Source organism: Ailuropoda melanoleuca, chromosome X (genome assembly GCF_002007445.2).
Source record: "Ailuropoda melanoleuca isolate Jingjing chromosome X, ASM200744v2, whole genome shotgun sequence".
NCBI classification, from domain to species: domain Eukaryota; kingdom Metazoa; phylum Chordata; class Mammalia; order Carnivora; family Ursidae; genus Ailuropoda; species Ailuropoda melanoleuca.
The window spans coordinates 10,158,899-10,176,026 of record NC_048238.1 but is presented as its reverse complement, the minus strand read 5'-3'; the positions used below and the strand labels follow the sequence as shown (position 1 = coordinate 10,176,026).

Sequence of the window (17,128 nt, the reverse complement as noted above, 5' to 3'; positions counted from 1 at the left end):
ACAGAGTAAAGTGATTAAGAACAGTGGCTCCATGTCAAGAACAAACCTTAGTTTGGGGTAATAATCACATACTTAGTTTTGAAGAGTTGGCCATTGGAGATCATCTTTAAAGATTTTGGGGGGAGGGAGGGCCGAGAGGGTTATAAAAGCCATTGCATTTTCATAACAAAAGCCAGGCCCCAGAATTCAAAGGGGTGCCATTGGTTGAATAATCAAATTTCAAACTCCTGCAGACATAGCTCTTTTTAGACTTTAACTTTTTTTTTTAATGGTTTAATGTATTTTAATAGCAAACTTATAGGAACGGCACAGAAGACAGACATTAAAAACGTGTGCTTGCTTGTAGGACAACCCAGTTAGAAAAGTATAGTGACTGGATGGAATCTACCATATGATAAAAATGTCACAAACACCATTTAGTTGCCATCAATAAGAAATGTACTTGGTAAAAAATCCAAATGCTGGCATTGTCCAGAAGAATTCAACAGGCTTATTTGTAACTGTTATAAAGTTGTACTGCTGAAACATGTTCACTGAAACGTTTTGACTTGCACTAACGCTTTATGTCCCCACATTTATGTTAAAAATTCATACATACACACAAAATAAAGAAAAAAAAATTTTTTTTAATAAATAGAAATGAAAATTCACACCCAAGCGAAAATGGAAAAAATGCCAGGACCTGATTTCTGTCCCCTATTTTTCCACTTGCAATCATATACTTAGGTACTTTTTGACCCCATGGGGGAAAAAATATCTAATGTTCAGAACTACCAATAACAGGAAGAAGAGAATTTTTTTTTTAAAGAATGAAATGTTTTCCATCATAGTGGATTCTTTTTTTTTTTTTTAATAAGATTTTATTTTTAAGTCATCCCTACACCCAACGTGGGGCTCAAACCTACACTCCTGAGATCAAGAGTCACACACTCTATTGACTGAGCCAGCTGGGCACCCCTATCATAGTGGATTCTAAAGCATGTTTACATGTCTTGGATAGCACACGGGGGTATTTGCAAAAAGGCCCACCAGATAGGCCTCACTTGCTTCCTGCAAAGCACCGCTAGCTGAGCTCTGGAAGCACAGATGTGTCTTGGAAGTCCTGAGCAATTTCTCACACCAAACACTGGAAAGGAAGCTTGCGAATCAGAAGTTCGGTGTACTTCTCTCTCTCCCTCTCTCTCTCTTTTTTTTTTAAGAGACAGGGGAGGCGCAGAGGCAGGAGGAGGAGAGAGAATCTTGAGCAGGCTCCACACCCAGAACAGAGCCTGACATGGGGTTCGATCTCATGACCCTGAGATCATGACCTGAGCCGAAACCAAGAGTCGGGCGCTCAACTGACTGAGTTGCCCAGGCGCCCCAGGACTTGAACTTTTTAAAGTTTTAAGTTCATATCATAACAAAATTGAGAGGAAGGTACAGAGATTTCCCGTCTGCCCCCTCCCGCTCACAAGCACAGCCCCCGCCGTTATCAACAACATGCATCCGAGCGGCACATTTGTTACCAGGTGCGAACCTACGCTGACACATGCTCATCACCCAAAGTCCACAGTTTCCCTTGGGAGACTCAGTTCTTTTACTGCCGCCTGTACATTGCTTAGTGTTGTGTTCAGCTGCAAGTAGTCGAAAACCAGACTCGAGTGACTTCAACCTAGAGGAATTAATTTTTTCACGGAACAGGAAGTTTGGAGACTGGCCGTTGTGTGTTCAGATCGAACAGCTCCACCCTATTACAGCTGGGCCCAGATGCCTGCTGTTCTCTTGGCCTCTCCCTCCTTTTTCAGGTTCCAAGCGTCAGTTCTGCATCCAAGGCAGAAGGAAAATGGGAAGGGAAGAGGAAAAGGCCACACCAGCCAGCCCAGTCTCTTTTTGTCATGGAAGCAAAAGCTGTCCAGAGTTTGCCCTGTCCCCAGAAGACTTCTGCTTAAGGCTCCCTGCCCAGAATCAGCTCACATGGGAACTCCCAACTACAAGAGGGTCTGTGGAACAGAGCTGGGCATGCTGCGGCCGCAAACAAAATTAAGACTGCGTTAGCAAAGAAGAAGGGGTCGCTGGTCACAGGCACGCAAGTAACAGTATTTGTCGTACACACTGCCGTAACCAACAGCTGTGTGGCTTGCTACAGGCTTTGAGTTAGGGGGTAGAAGGCATCAGTCGGCATCCAGTGCAGGGGAGTTTTGATAATAATAACAGCTCTGTTCATTAGACAACCGTCTGGACATAAACACTTCGGTGGAGCAGATCAGTGAAATCTCCCCATCCCCACTGCACGGATGAGGAAACCGAGCCTCCAGCACGTGCAGCTACGTGAATGTGGTCGGCACAGAATTCGAATGTGACTCCTGTGCCTCCACGCCCGTGTCCAGAGCTGTGATTCCGTTTCTGCCTCCACGGTCGGCACTGCCTGTTGAACCTCCGGCTAAGGTCAGAGGACTTAGAGTAGTGAGGGACGTCAGGAGCCCGTGGAAGACAGCGCGTCTGTCTGTGCTTTCTTCTGCCCGAGACGGCCTGGGGGCGTGTGGTTTTGTTCATTGCCACGTTCTAGAGGACTTTCTGGCTGCAAGTGTGGGCTAGCCAAGTGTAGACTGAGGAGCAGAGGCCAGCGGTGGGCAGCCCCCCCACCCCCGAACCTCAGATTACAACAGGACATTGACAGCTCGAGGCCGACTGCGGGCCTGTTAGCAAGCGAGCTGCTGGGCGCAGACGGGGCCATCTCGGCCTCCGGTACTTGGCAGGGGCTTGCTTCTAGAAAGACAAACCTTTAGAGTTCTCTTTTTTGAAATATTGGGGTTTTCCTTTGGTGGTTGGAGCTTTTCATAACATAGAGTTTTGGGGGAATTATGAGGGAATTTCAGAGACCAAGCCCCATAAAAGCTCCTTCCCCTAAACTTCAGCCCGAATGCCTTCTATGTGGCCCTGTGAACAAAACTTGTACAATGCTTGGAAGTAAGCAAAAGGATGACTGTTGTCCTTTCCAAGTCATACTGAAGCCAAGGGGATTTAATTCTCTAAGAAATGCATGTTTGTCTGCCCTCCTATTTACCATTGATTAGGCCCGGACTCAGCGCGGTTAGATGTTAACGCCCAGACTGGTGACTTACGAATGCTTTTTCGGTAAAAGGAACCACCTTAAAGGTTACAGTTTTGTTGCCTTGCAGCACATCAGACAGTTTCGTATCTATCTTTGCAACCTTTTCCCACTATTTATACAGCAGTGTCTCTTATATGCTGCTTTCCTCATTAATGAATTAGATAATGTCTTTGATCCGTGCTCACCCTGTATCTGCATAAAGGTCAAGTTTCGGGCTTTTTGAACTTGGCTTTGGCAGTGCCTTGGCAATTCTCATAGATAGAATTGAGTGTACTTAGGGCATTCGACTGTTCATAAACACTGACTAGAAGCTACTCCTCACAGTGGGCTGGCATTGGAATTCCAGAACGAAAACAAGATAAAACAATGCAAAATGACAAAGCCCTGTGCAAACAAATGGAGGAACGTAGAAATTACAATTTTAGAAATGAAATGGAATCTGCTGGCGGCCACCCAGAGAGCATCCTTCTTGCTTCTCAATTCTCTCTCCACAGGTACTTACTTTCCTTTCCAACCCAGAGCCTAGTTTCAAGGCCACGAGATCAGATAGAATTTCTCGTACAAATAACAATAAGCCGTATTGAGTATATTTTACCCTCTCCTCCACAGCAGTCATTTCCTCCTCCAGGGAGGGGGACACACGTTGTAAAGACACAGAAGCCAGTGCCTTTTTGAACAGATACCAACCTCAGAGAACCTTTGCTGAGTTCCAGGTTCTAGAAACAATTGCTTGGATCCAGTGATAAAGATTACAATTGTGTTTGTTTATTTATTTTAACCATCCTGGTGGGGGAGCTGGCACAGTCTGGGGGAAAGAGAAGAGTATTTGAGAAATAAACAAATTAGGTCCTGCTATTTATCTCTTTATCCTGTGTGTGTGTGTGTGTGTGTGTGTGTGTGTGTGTGTGTGTTGTGTACAAGGGCTCTTGTTTGAGGTTACCCTTCGGTTTTGGCACTTCTCCTGAGACTTAAGCAGAGATCATGGAAGATCCTACGTGCTTTGTTGGTAAATTTGTTATAAATACAGTAACCACCTAGACCACATTATCACATGAGTGCCTGTAGTCCCTGACCACATGTTTCCACTGCTAAGGCAGTTGCCTGTGGAGAGGTTGGGAGTGTCAGAACAATTGGTTTAACTACAGTAACGATATTCCTTCCCCCCGCAAAAAACACCTAACCACTGGGATTTCCAGGATGATTTCCATCCAGGGATCGTCCCAGGAAAGAGCTCTGGGATAACCCATGTCAGAGGTCTGTTATGCACACCATATGCAACTTACAAAGGCCATAAATAGAAAGTCTGCATGACAATATTGCCATTTACGTCTGCAATCCATTTACTGTCTCTGTCACCTTCTAAGTCTTCAAACAATTTGCCTCTCAAACAAAATACTATGAACTATATATTTAAAACCACAGGACATATTTTTATCATTGGTGTTGCTTACTATAAAATAATATTTTATGTATTGTGTTTTATTCCTACATGCCAACTGGTAGGAAGCCACTACCTGTCAAAGAATCTTTGAATTGTGTTGGTTGTAAGGCGATGGATTAGTTGTCTTTCCCCCAATGTCCTCATATCATTCTCTTGCCAATGTAGTAGCTTTGTTTTATTTTTTATTTTATTTTTTAAAAGATTTTTATTTATTTATATTGACAGAGCAGAGGGACAGGGAGAAGGAGGCTCCCTGCTGAGGAGGGAGCCCGATGTGGGGATCGATCCCAGGACCGTGGGATCATGACCCAAGCTGAAGGAAGATGCTTAACTGACTAAGCCGCCCAGGTGCCCCAGTAATTTTACTTTAAAATGATATTAGATTGATCAGACATTACTCCTTCCAGAAGGTTGTCAATCCATGCTGATGTTGACTGGTTTTCTGTTACGAGCTCAGACATCAAACCTTTGATAATTATGTTACACTCTCATCCATTGGTCAGTGGCATTCAGAATCTAAATTCTGATTTTCAGTCTTTTGGTGCTCATTCCACTCTCTGAGTCCTCAGTGGTGGGTTAGAGGGCTCATGTTAAGTTTTCTCAGTTCCTTAAGATGTGTCTTATGCCAATAAGGAGACTCAAAGATATTGATAAATATATCTCACCTGCCTCTTAAGATAATATTCTAATATATCTCTATTAAACATTTTCTTCTCTTGTCTAGAGACATGAGACTTTCCTTGTTTCTTAGGCTTTTTAACTAAAATAACCCTGTTAGTTCTTTTGTTCACCTTTGTGAGCTAGAATGTAATCACTGTGCTCCCAACTTTTTTCCTTTTTTTTTTAAATTTATTTATTTGACAGAGAGAGACAGTGAGAGAGGGAACACAAGCAGGGGGAGTGGGAGAGGAAGAAGCAGGCTCCCAGCAGAGCACGGAGCCCGATGCAGGGCTGGATCCCAGGACCCTGGGATCACACCCTGAGCCGAAGGCAGCCACTTAATGACTGAGCCACCCAGGCACCCCCCAACTTTCTTTTCTTTCTTTCTTTTTTTTTTTTTTTTAAGATTTTTATTTATTTATTTATTTGATAGAGATAGAGACAGCCAGCGAGAGAGGGAACACAAGCAGGGGGAGTGGGAGAGAAAGAAGCAGGCTCATAGCAGAGGAGCCTGATGTGGGGCTCGATCCCACAATGCCGGGATCATGCCCTGAGCCGAAGGCAGACGCTTAACCGCTGTGCCACCCAGGTGCCCCCTTTTTTTTTTTTTTTAAGATCTTTTTTTTTTTTTGACAGTATGCTCATTAACAATTAATGGGTGGGATAAGATGGCATTGTGCCTTGTTATATATCGCCCAAGGCGCTGTATACTGGAAAATAAAAATCTAGTTTAGAAAATGGCTTTTGACCATATTTTTAAATGGGAGAATCAATTATATAATAATCATCTCTGGCACAACCTTGGCCTCCTTTTGCAATATCATTCTTCTCATGACTCAATCAAGAAAAACAATGGTCTACATCCTTTTTCCACAGCCACCTTCCATGTGGAATAAAATCACCAAGGGCTGTTAGACCAACATGACCCAGAAACCAAGTTGTTTGGAGACCTTCCTACTCCCCCAAATCTCCTAGCAGCTTTTCTTTCCCTTTCCGGCACAGTAAGATGAAAGGGTCAAATAAAAAAATCTTCGTGTTATTATTGAAGGCTTCTCTACTCTAATTGCATTCGTAGTTCAAGGAATTCTTCATGTTTTCTTTAAATTTTCTAAAGAAGCCTCAGAGCTTAACACTTCTTTCAAAAATACAGAGCAAAATCCTTTGTAAATTCCCTTCCATACAAAAGACTCCTGAGTCATCCTATCCATTTGGTTTCTTACCCTCCAGGATCCTTATGATTTGTGCTTTTACTTAGCAATTCTATGGATCTATACAGATCCATGGAAGGATTCTTTCCTTGTGAACCTTTCACAAAGCATATTTTTATTTTTTACTTTCCAAAATGATCAAAGACACTGGCTGCATTCAGAAATGTGTGCCAGGCCCCGTCTTCTCTTCTCTTTGAGCTGGCTCATCCCACTATTGCAACCTCCGTGAGGGTAGGCGCTGCTTCTATCTTGCTGCTGCTATACCTCTGATACCTAGGGCAGGACCTAGTATACGACAGGGCTCCAGATGCACTTGCTGAGATAACGAAGTGAATCCCTTCCCCAAAAAATGAGATATGGACCATGAGCCACTCATTTGTTTAATGGATCTCAAAATGCTGTTAAACTTTGCTGGATCAGGATCTAGAGACGTGGGTCTGGAATTTTCTGTGTGCCCTAAATCCTTCTGGATATGCAGTGAAGGCCGTGGACATTCTGCTCGGGGTCATCTGACAGCTTAGACGTCAACCGATTCCCAAACTTCCATCTGTGGGCTCTAACTTAAGAACATCCTCTCTCGGCTGTCCATGAACAATTATTTGTGAAGAGTCATGCCCACGACTGAGGGCTCTGAAAGGGGGCTTCCCGAGTGGTGGGAATGTGGGGCACCTAAAACAGACGCTCAGAGGTCACTGAGGGCCAATACGGGCCACAGGCAAACTGTGAAGAGCTGGAGTGAGAAAGAAAGGTGAAGAGACTCTCTTGAGGAAGAACCGGGGGGGAAGATAAGGCTTAGGCAACACAGAGACATTCACGCCTTCAAGCATACACCATAAGCAATGTTCTTGGGGGTGCCCTCGAGTTAGGATCTGGCGGTTAAGAAAAGGAAATTGAGAAACTGAAACTGAGCCAGGACTGGACAGCCAAAGCCAAAGTGTCCTTTCCATTCATTTACCAAGAAAAGTGAGTCAACAGCCCTAGACTAGTACACAGTGAAAAGGACAGAGAATTAGCAGAAAAAAAGAAAACATAATTTAACTCATCATACTTTTAATGAGCACCTGCTTTGCTTGGACCAGACTAGGAGCTAGGCATAGAGCAGGCACTCTTTGCTCACAGAGCTCGCATGACAGCCTGTCCTATACTTCAATACCGGGACGGAATGACCAGTGCTCCAGACGGAGCTAAAAGGAATCCTATTAGGGGTCCTGTGTACCCCCACAATTCCCTCGTACAAGAGCAATGGTGCTCATTTGGGAGCAACGCTGTCCCCCCGAGGGGACAGCGGGTAACCCCTGAAGACAATTTTGGCTGTCGTATCTAAGGGGAAGGTGCACTTCGGTCAGCTGACCAGCTAAGTCCACTGCTTCTGGCTTTGCCTGACACATGGGAAGGAGGGGCGCTAGCTAGCTCAAGAAAAACAAATGGGGAAATGCGTGATTTCCCAGGCCTGGTCTTCAGAGTCTTGGGAGTGGTCCTGAGTCTATGTTGTTTTTATAGAGTACAGGACTGTTCCAAAACTGATTATGATTCAGATGTTTCTTACTGGCACATTCCCCAAATAAACTCATTTGGTGGAAATAAATTAATTTTACGGGCCACAAAGAGATATTCCTGTTAGTAAATTTACTCCATATCTACATTCTGTCAGCTGAACAATTAGGTGATGGTTTACAGAAGCCATAAAAGAAGAATCCCGAACCAAAAAGCCCATGTGTCTTGTGTGAGGGTAGTGCTACCAGGAGGAGGAATAAACACATGAGGTATTTGGAGAAAATTAATTTCAGGATGTTAGAGAAATTCCTACGGCTGAGGCCATGGAGGTTAATGGGTATGTGTATGGTGATAGTGGAAGGGAGTCTGAAGGGTGATTGGGCCTGATATAAAATGAAATATGCAAAAGAAAATATCTAACAAAAAAGCAGATTTGGGGGGTGCATATACAAAAAGCACACAAATCCTGTTGAAGATTTGGGTTACAAAGATCAATTTCACCCTGAAATAGTTTCTGGGCTATGCATAGAATTCCTCCGCGAAAAAATTCCAACCAGGAAGTTTCAGTAAAATGAATTGGTCAGAATATATTCCTTTGCAGAAAATTACTACTTATGTTTCCAAACTCTTGCTATGAGTATGGTTGGCCTTTGGAACTCAGATAAATAAATACAAGATGAGGGTCCACTAAAGGAATTTAAACAAATAGGAAAACCTAGCTACTTGAAGTTGACACAGGAAGTTGAAGGTTTCACATTCACAAACTAAACAGCCCTAGGAAATGAGCATGTATTATATACCAAAAGCTCACATGAAAACAACATTTGCAGAACACTTAGAACAGTTCCCAGCACACAGCTTTGGTTTCCTTTCAAGCTGCCATCATAAACGCAGGAAATCTGGAAGAATATTCTACATCTAATTTTTAACATTACAATATACAAGAATGTTGCCTTTGGCCGGGTTCAAATGACTCGAACATAGAGGTCAGCAAACTATGGCCCATGAGCCAAACCCTGCCTGCCGCCTGTTTTCGTACAGCCTTCGAGCTGAGAATGGTTTTTACATTTTTAAATGGTAAAAAGAAAAATCAAAAGGAAAATACGACTTTGTCATACAGGAAAATTAATTGAAATTCTAATTTCGGTGTCTGTGAATAAAGTCGATTTGGCACTCGGCCCTCCTCCATTGCTTCCATATTGTCTGTGGCTGCTTTTGAGCTACAAGAGCAACGTTGAGCCCTTTCAGAAGAGACCCTATGGCCTGTAAAGGCAAAAATATTTACTATCTGGCCCTTTCCTGGAAAAGTTTGCTGATGCCCCCTTTAATATGCAAAGACAGTTTAATCTGAAAGTAAAAGTACACACAGACACACACACATGAACTGAGGGGAGAAAAAGAGAAAAATGAGTTGATTTTCAGAAGCTGTACTTGAACCTCGCTGCACATCTGTCCCCACTCTTTAGGGCAGTCTGGCCATCTCAGATTAAAGAGGGCCACCCTCCCTGCAAAAACCGGACCGTTCTTTCTGCTGTGTGATCTGTGGAAAGCTCAGGTATGGTATGAAATTTGATGCACAAGTTGGACTGAGTTTTGTTAGTTAGTTTTGGTTACCTGGGTTACACAACAAAACAAAAATAGCTGAAATATCTGTGTAAATGAAAACCAAATGTATATGAGGAGGGAGCAATCAGTTTTCAGAAGGAAGAGAAATGTTCTTTTCGATGAGGCCCCCCTTTGTGAGTGAGCTTGCTGGCTCGGAGTGAAGAAACAGAAGGAGTGGAGGGACTTCTGTGGGTCCCCTTGGACTTCCAGTTCCCCAACAGCACAGAAACATTGGTTGATTGTGGGCCATGGAAAAATTTAGGGGGGCCTGTTTGTACTGATGCTGTAAAGAGCGATGGGTATTTTGGGAATAAACTCCCACATAACTTCAAGATGGCGGGAAAATGATCATTTGGGAAGTGATCCCCATGATATGTTTTGTGCAACTTTTGCATGCTCCTTTTTTCTTGAATTCTAATGAAAATTAGCATCAAGGCATCAGAAATGCCAGAGATTGAGGCAATCAGTTATAGACCTTCACTATTCCAAGTCCCTGACAGTCCGTGGGCCAGCAGCCTCAGAATCTTCTGGGAGCTTTTCAGAAATGCAGACTCTCAGCCTTCCCACAGCCAGATCTGCAGAATCGGAATCTGCATTTTAACAGGAATTTCACATCATCTGAATGCACATTAATTTTCAAGAAGTGCTAATCAAAAACCCAAAAAAACCCAAAGAAATGCACAAGCCTCAGGATCTTCGAGATCCTGTCGCAGGTCCAGCTGGTGTTAATTCACTGGTGGCCTTGGGCAAATTCCTCACCATGTTTTTGCCTTGGTCATCTTCTCTCCAAAGTGGGGCTAAAATCGCCTTCCCCCACTTTCTGAATAACGCTCTCACTGTCACACAAGCTTGCGAACATGAACCTGCTTGAAAGAGTATCAATTCCTCTATGGTTATGAAACATTAGGAATGTTAAGGGCTACCATCTACAGAAGCTTACCCATGTGTCCTGCTCTGCACTGACCTCTGAACATGGAACTTTCATTTCAGTCTCCCAAAACCTGTCTGATGAGAGTAGTCATGTCATTGGAACCTGATGCATACAGAAACTGAGCCTCAGAAAAATTACCTGCCTCACCCAAGGTTACCCAGTTTTTAGTCACAGAGGTGGAATTCGAGCCCCAAGGCTATGTTCTTATCCCCGAACTATGGTGCATCTAAAGTACAATATTGAACAGTGGAAACGGATGAAATTATTATCACAGATGACTATCTAAAAACCACAGCACAGGGGCACCTGGGTGGCACAGCGGTTAAGCATCTGCCTTCGGCTCAGGGCATGATCCCGGCATTATGGGATCGAGCCCCACATCAGGCTCCTCTGCTATGAGCCTGCTTCTTCCTCTCCCACTCCCCCTGCTTGTGTTCCCTCTCTCTCTGGCTGTCTCTATCTCTGTCAAATAAATAAATAAAATCTTTAAAAAAATTAAAAAATAAAAAATAAAATAAAAAACCACAGCACAGTGAGAACAAAGGCATGGCATGTATTAAACTTTTAAACTCTTTTTATATTTTAAAAAGGGAAGACCATTTTAAAAAGAGAAGTTCCCTGGAGATGAATGGCTCGATGTCCCAGAGTGCAACAAAGCAATTTGGATGTGTTAATCAAAAATAGCGGCCAACTGGTTTCCTCTGGGATTTTGCTTCTAGTAGGTATGCACCCGATGACTAGTGCGCCCAAGATGCTGCGAGACTTCCTAGGCTCTTATCTATTGAGACTCGTCATATCTCTTACTTTCTAAAATAAGTACTTGGAATCACAGCTGAAGGAAGGTCAAGTCTTACGAGTAGACACTTAGAGAGCTGACCCTAATTTCCAAACTCAGTGCTAAAATGTCGGAGGTATCAAGATGTTTTGCACGTTTTGCAGGTTCTACTCTGATCCCTCTGGCAGCAGAGACTTAAAGCTTCCACGTAGTTCTAAAAAAAAAAAAATGTGCTCTAATTTGAAGGCCTCTTGAAACTCCTATCTCGGGCTTTGAGCTGATGTTTCTACCTCATTCACTTTGTGCAGGTACTATTCTAAGAGGTTTCTAAATCTTAACTCAAATATTAACCCTCTCAACAATGCTTTCTGGCAGGTGGCATTATTATTCTAGATTACGATTTAGATGGCCTGGATTATTGTTCAGCTGAGGACGCACAGTGAGGCAAGTGAGTCTCCTGGAAGCACCCAGAAAGTACCTGGGAGAACTGAACTTCAAGCTGAAGTGGTAGGTCCAACACTCTGCTCTTAATCACTATTCTAGAGAACCTGCGAGTAAACCTACCTCTCAGGGATCTTTGTTTTTAACTTGGGTTTTACTATGATTTGAAAATCTGTTATTAAAGTAGAATCTGGAGGCTACATTGGCCAGATATTGGTGATTTCTGCTAAAAAGGCGGGGGGGACAGTTTTGACAGTTTGGCAGGGTCTGATCACTGCCCTGGCATCTGTAGTCTTAGTCTATAGCAGAAGGGGGATTTTGCCCTAAATTTCTGGAGGCAGTTTTGATTGCCACAGCCTGGGGGGAGGGTGAGAGCAGGGAGCTGCTACCAGCATCTAGTGCGTGGAGGCCAGGGCGGCTGCTAAACAGAGCTGAAGTTCAGAAACCTCGTTCTGCGGGAATTAAGAGGAGATGCATTTATCGGGTACTAGTTGAGAATATACACAACCACAGACGAGAGAGGGTGCTGGCTGTTAGATGTGACAGACGAGTGGACAAATAGTTACAAAACCACGAGGAAGGGGCGCCTGGGTGGCTCAGTTGATTAAGTGTCTGCCTTTGGCTCAGGTCATGATCCCAGGGTCCTGGGATCGAGTCCACATCAGGCCCCCTGCTCAGCAGGGAGCCTGCTTCTCCGTCTCCCTCTGCCCTTCCCCCTGCTCGTGTGTTCTCACTCTCTGTCAATTGAATAAAATCTTTGGGAAAAAAGACCAAAAACCAAAACCACAAGGAACATGCTGGAGTGAAAACTGTACGAGGTGCTTAAAGGTATGTAGGAGGGACCGGTGCCAAGAGCCTCCGTCACGACGCCAGGCTGAGTCCTAGAGAAGGAGGAGCACGAGTTCACAGCGGATAAGAACCTGCCGGAGGAAAAGCAGCATGGGGCTGGGGGGTTGTTTTATTTTGGGGCTAACTCCTAGACATTGTCTTCAGCTCTGGCCAGACCCCTTGCCGGCTTTCTGTCTCGGCCTGTAAGGCATTCCCTTGGTCACCCTTAGGAGACCAGCGGAAACTTTGGGGACAGCCAATGGCAAGCTGAACTGGAACTGGGAACTTGCCCATGCAGAAAAGCCCTGTGGAGGGTGGAAAGACCCAGCAGAATGTGACCAAGAGTAAATGCGCTATTAGACGTGATCAATCCTAGTTTAGGGCACGGGGTGTTCTGATGGCAAAGAGTGATGGGTTATGTCAAAGCTCTGATTTATCTGGGACCATTAAAAGCTTTAAGGGAACAAAACACAGCATCAGGCAAGGAGCTAGATGGTAATGACAGGAGACGCGGCTCTATTCTCCTGATTAGTTTCATGAGAACCAATGCATGAGAAGATTATTAAATCCTCTGATGCTAACCATTTGCCATTATTCAATTTGGTTTTCACCCCCCCCCAAAGGGAAGAGGTTAAGCCAAAGGGGTTTTGAGGCAAAGCTGCAAACGGACTATGGGCAGGCACGTGGCCCACACGCTTGAGCACCACCGCGTGACCTGGCTTGGCCCTCGTTCTAAACACAGCATCCTCTTCGGCAACGGTTTACATTGTCAGGCGGAAGCCATGGGGTTCCAGGTTTTCTGTGGACCCTCACTTTTGGCAAAAACAGAGGAGAGGTAATTTGCCACACGGGTCTTTCTCAAACCCAGGTGGTCTTTGGAAACTTCCCTCCCCAAGTTTATTTTCAAAGCTAGAACAGCACAAGAGTGCGTATCTTTGGGGAAAGTGGGAGTTTGTTCTCCTCAAACTGAATGTGTCATTTTAGTGAAGCCAGGGGTTCCCTGGGGCCGGTTGCTCTTCTGAGGGTTGGGACAGAGGGCTCTGGTGAAGAGGCTGGGAGAGAGAAAACATCAGCCCATTTTCACACGGCCCCCACTGCTGGGAGTTTGGGTCACTGTGGTTTATTTTCAGTGTGTGCAGCGCGAGCGGCTTGTACAAATACACTGCTGACGAATCAGCTCACGGCCCAGCAGCATTTCCACGTGGAAAACAGCTTCTTTGTAGGGAAGGCACGCGTCAAAGCCATGCACTTGAGAGCCTTCCTGCTTCTTCCTGGGATTCATTCTGGATCTCTCAGAGAAGAATGGTGGGCCACTAAAATCCGTGGGGGCCCTTACAGTATGTAAACTCAGATGTGTATTCTGTCTACTTTTAATCTCATGGAAGTTTGTTTCCAAGGATGAGTGAAAGGCTTTTCAAAGAGATTCTTTTACTCCCAGAGATCTGTGAAAGTTCTAGGATTTGCTGCAAGTGAGGCAATATGAAGACCAGACAAATAAACACGTTCAGAATCCTATCAAGAGCTGCCAACGAACTGCTCTCACAGGTTGGAAACGGAGGTCATGACTATAGAACAATCTGAAATCCGCAGGTGCCCCAGCCTTTCAGGCTTGAGCCTTCTTTGAATGTCTAAGTGAAATACCTCAGGGCCCAATCGCATATCCTGTGAAAGTCCTGCACCCATGCTAAAGTTCCTGAACATTCCCAATGGTTAGTTCCCTCCTCCTGGTCATTGCCTCCTCTTCTTGCTCTTGCCTCCAGCCCCAGGGTCTTCCTCATTTTAGGTCATATTTAGGCTTCTTGCCACCTTTGATGTGGTTGGCCCCCATTCCTTCACATAGAGACCTTTATCCTAGCTCCTCATTTTCTCAGAGGCATAGAGTTCCCAAATTCTTGAATTTGGAACCATGTGGGAAAGGAGGGGGCAACTTACAGTCTTTCCTATGCAGGCAGCCCTAGGCCTTGGTCTCACCTGCATGCCCGCCCTTCGGTCCTGGGTGGCAGGTCCATTCAGCTGCACCTTTAGCCGCATGCAGTTCTGGGCCCAAATTTTGAAATAGCAGGGGTATTTTAGGAGCTTTATTTGTGTCCTGATCCTGATCACATCCTTAGAGAGAGGAAAGGCCACACACAAACTGTGTCCCCCCCCGCTTCTGATGAATCCCCAAGGATTAGATACTTATACAAGGAAATTAAGGGTTTTCACAGTACTCAGTCAAACCCAACACAATGCAAATTTCCAAAGGAGAGAGATTCCAGCCTGGTCTGGTTAAGTCTGTGTCCCCAGCACCTTGGCCATGACTGGCATACAGGTATGCTCAAAAAATATATTGAGTGACTGACCGAATGAATAAATGGCCAATGAATAGATTTCAAATTCGTTTGTCTGGTGATAACTGAGATAAGCCACGAAGACTTTACGAAAAACGAAAGTGGCCCAGCACATGCCCCTGATGAGCTCTAGGTGAATAGGGAAGATGAGACACTTCCACAAAGAGAGACCATGGAGGTCGAGGACAGAAAGCCAGACAAGAAATAATAGCACCTCGGAGTGGAGCAGACGGGGAAGGCGGCTCTTGGGTCGGATGAGAAATCCATGGAGTAACTAGAACCTCTCTCACGGGATGGGGAGTTCCCTCAGCTGTCATCCTCTTCCTCCTCCTCCTCACGCCCTTAAAGCCCGTTTTCCGAACTGGTACAAGCGCCACGTCCTTGGAGAGGTTCAGCGGATATTCAATGGCTATCGACATTTTAACCATTATTCTCCACATTAGAACTTCAAAAATAAGCTATACGCTAGTCCGCCCGATAAAAACCCTTTCCCAAGGCAGAAGGCGAACCGACAAGTTCATAAGAAAGTGAAAACGCCCAATAACAAGTCTAATCTTCCACCCAAAGAGCAGGAGCTTTTATGAAATCATAACCTTCCCCCGCTTCGTGAAGCAAGGAAACTGTTCTGATCCACCAGCTGAGGCCACGGGTCATCCCCCTTGTTGAGTGACTGAGCTACGTTAACCAGCAAAAGACAAGGATTCACAACACGGAGGCGCTGCTGCCGCTGGAGAGCGCGGGTCAGGGGACCCCTCTGTGGCCCGCGGGCCTCGGGGAGTACCTGGCCCGACAGGGGGCTTTGAAGCACCCCCAGCTTCCTTCCTGCTGCGGCTCTGCCCCCAGCTTCTGTTGTGGCCTAGTCGGCCTCCCTTGAGGAGGTTGACGGGAGAGGCCGGGGATGCATTCGCAGGGAGCTCCCAGGAGGCAAAAGGGGCAGAGCCCCCCAGAGTGGAGTTTGCTGTCAGGACTTCCGGCGGGTCCCTGTGAGCGGGCCTGGCCCACGGGAGGCCTGGCTGGCTTTCTCTCCATCCCATGTCGCCCCGTACACGGGGCTGCAGACTGGTTCTCCCCACACCTTATGGAGAATCTTCTAAACAGAACTGAGTCCCTTTTATATGATCATAGCAGCATAAGTTTTTTATAGACATTTGGAGGAAATATAGACAAGCATAAAGGAGACAATAAAAATCAGCTACAAATTATAAGCTCACTATAACCTCTGCTAACTTGTGGTGCTTTTATTTTTTTTCTTTTTAATCTCCACACCCAACGTGGGGCTTGAACTCACAATCCTGAGATCAAGAGTTGCACGCTCCACTGACTGAGCCAGCCAGGCGCCCCTGCAGTGTCTTTTCCTCCAGTCTTATTCCTTAGTGGGATTTGGGGGTTTTTTACCACTCAGACCATTTCATAGTACTGCCTCTTATCCTTTTCTCCCCTCATGCCGTAACGCTATACCGCTGTTTGCAGACTGTTCCAGGAGTCTGATGACATAGCTGGTTACCCAGGGAGACCAGCTGGTGCTGGTGGATGGAGATCGGGGGTGACCATTGCCTGGCATCTCGGAGCCCCTCAAGAGAACACAACCTCAGGGCACACAAATGAACGGATTTGTGTCAGAGAAGTTTCAGCTGCAAACACTCACCAGCCAAGCCCCGGGTTCTCCCACCGGCTTCCTGATCCGGGTTGCTTTTGTGGTAGAAGTCAGCTCCCTGCCAGGACCTTCTTCCCTGAATGTCAAGTATAATTCATAGTTAGACTTTCCCAGCAGCATCAGAGGCGTGTTCAGAATAACATACCAAGACACATTTGGCGTATTTATAACTGCACGTTTTCCACAAGGACACGTGCAGACATTTTCTGGAGTGGAGATGTCAGAAAGTGTGCTTTTCATGACCTTTAACTCACGATTCTGACTTTGTTCCCATTTTCTAGTGTAGAATTAATGGAAAATATGGGGTATCAACCAAATCTACTCCAAGATAGCCATGCACAAGCAAATCCTTTTTGTGTTCAATAACTGAAAATATTTCATCAAAATGTATTAAATGTTATAAATGCTTAGGTAGTTAAGAGATTCAAGTGGCTCCAAAAGTCCGTCCCCCTACTTTTTTTTTTTTTTTTCCAGTCGGGTATTTATTAAGCATTGCCTTATTGAGTGTGGATTTGGAGGCATTCGTTCCTATAGGGATTTTTGCCCTCTATAATGGAACGATCATAAGGGAGATGATGAGATATACAGTGATTATGAGAAAATATGTCGTCAAATAATTACTTTGCTGGGGTGCAGTTTGCAAGAACCTGGAAGTGTGTCATCGGTACGT

General features: G+C 45.1%; 1 long non-coding RNA gene across 2 annotated transcripts in view; it reads right to left on the bottom strand.

The window, feature by feature from the left end:
• LOC117797447 overlaps nucleotides 1-16,512 on the bottom strand; it is a 98,810-nt gene extending 82,298 nt beyond the window's left edge. For both annotated transcript variants that reach the window (XR_004622425.1, XR_004622426.1), the window contains exon 1: nucleotides 16,450-16,512. This is a non-coding gene — a long non-coding RNA (uncharacterized LOC117797447). The remainder of the gene's footprint in view (nucleotides 1-16,449) is intronic.
• Between the last annotated feature and the right edge of the window lie 616 nt (nucleotides 16,513-17,128).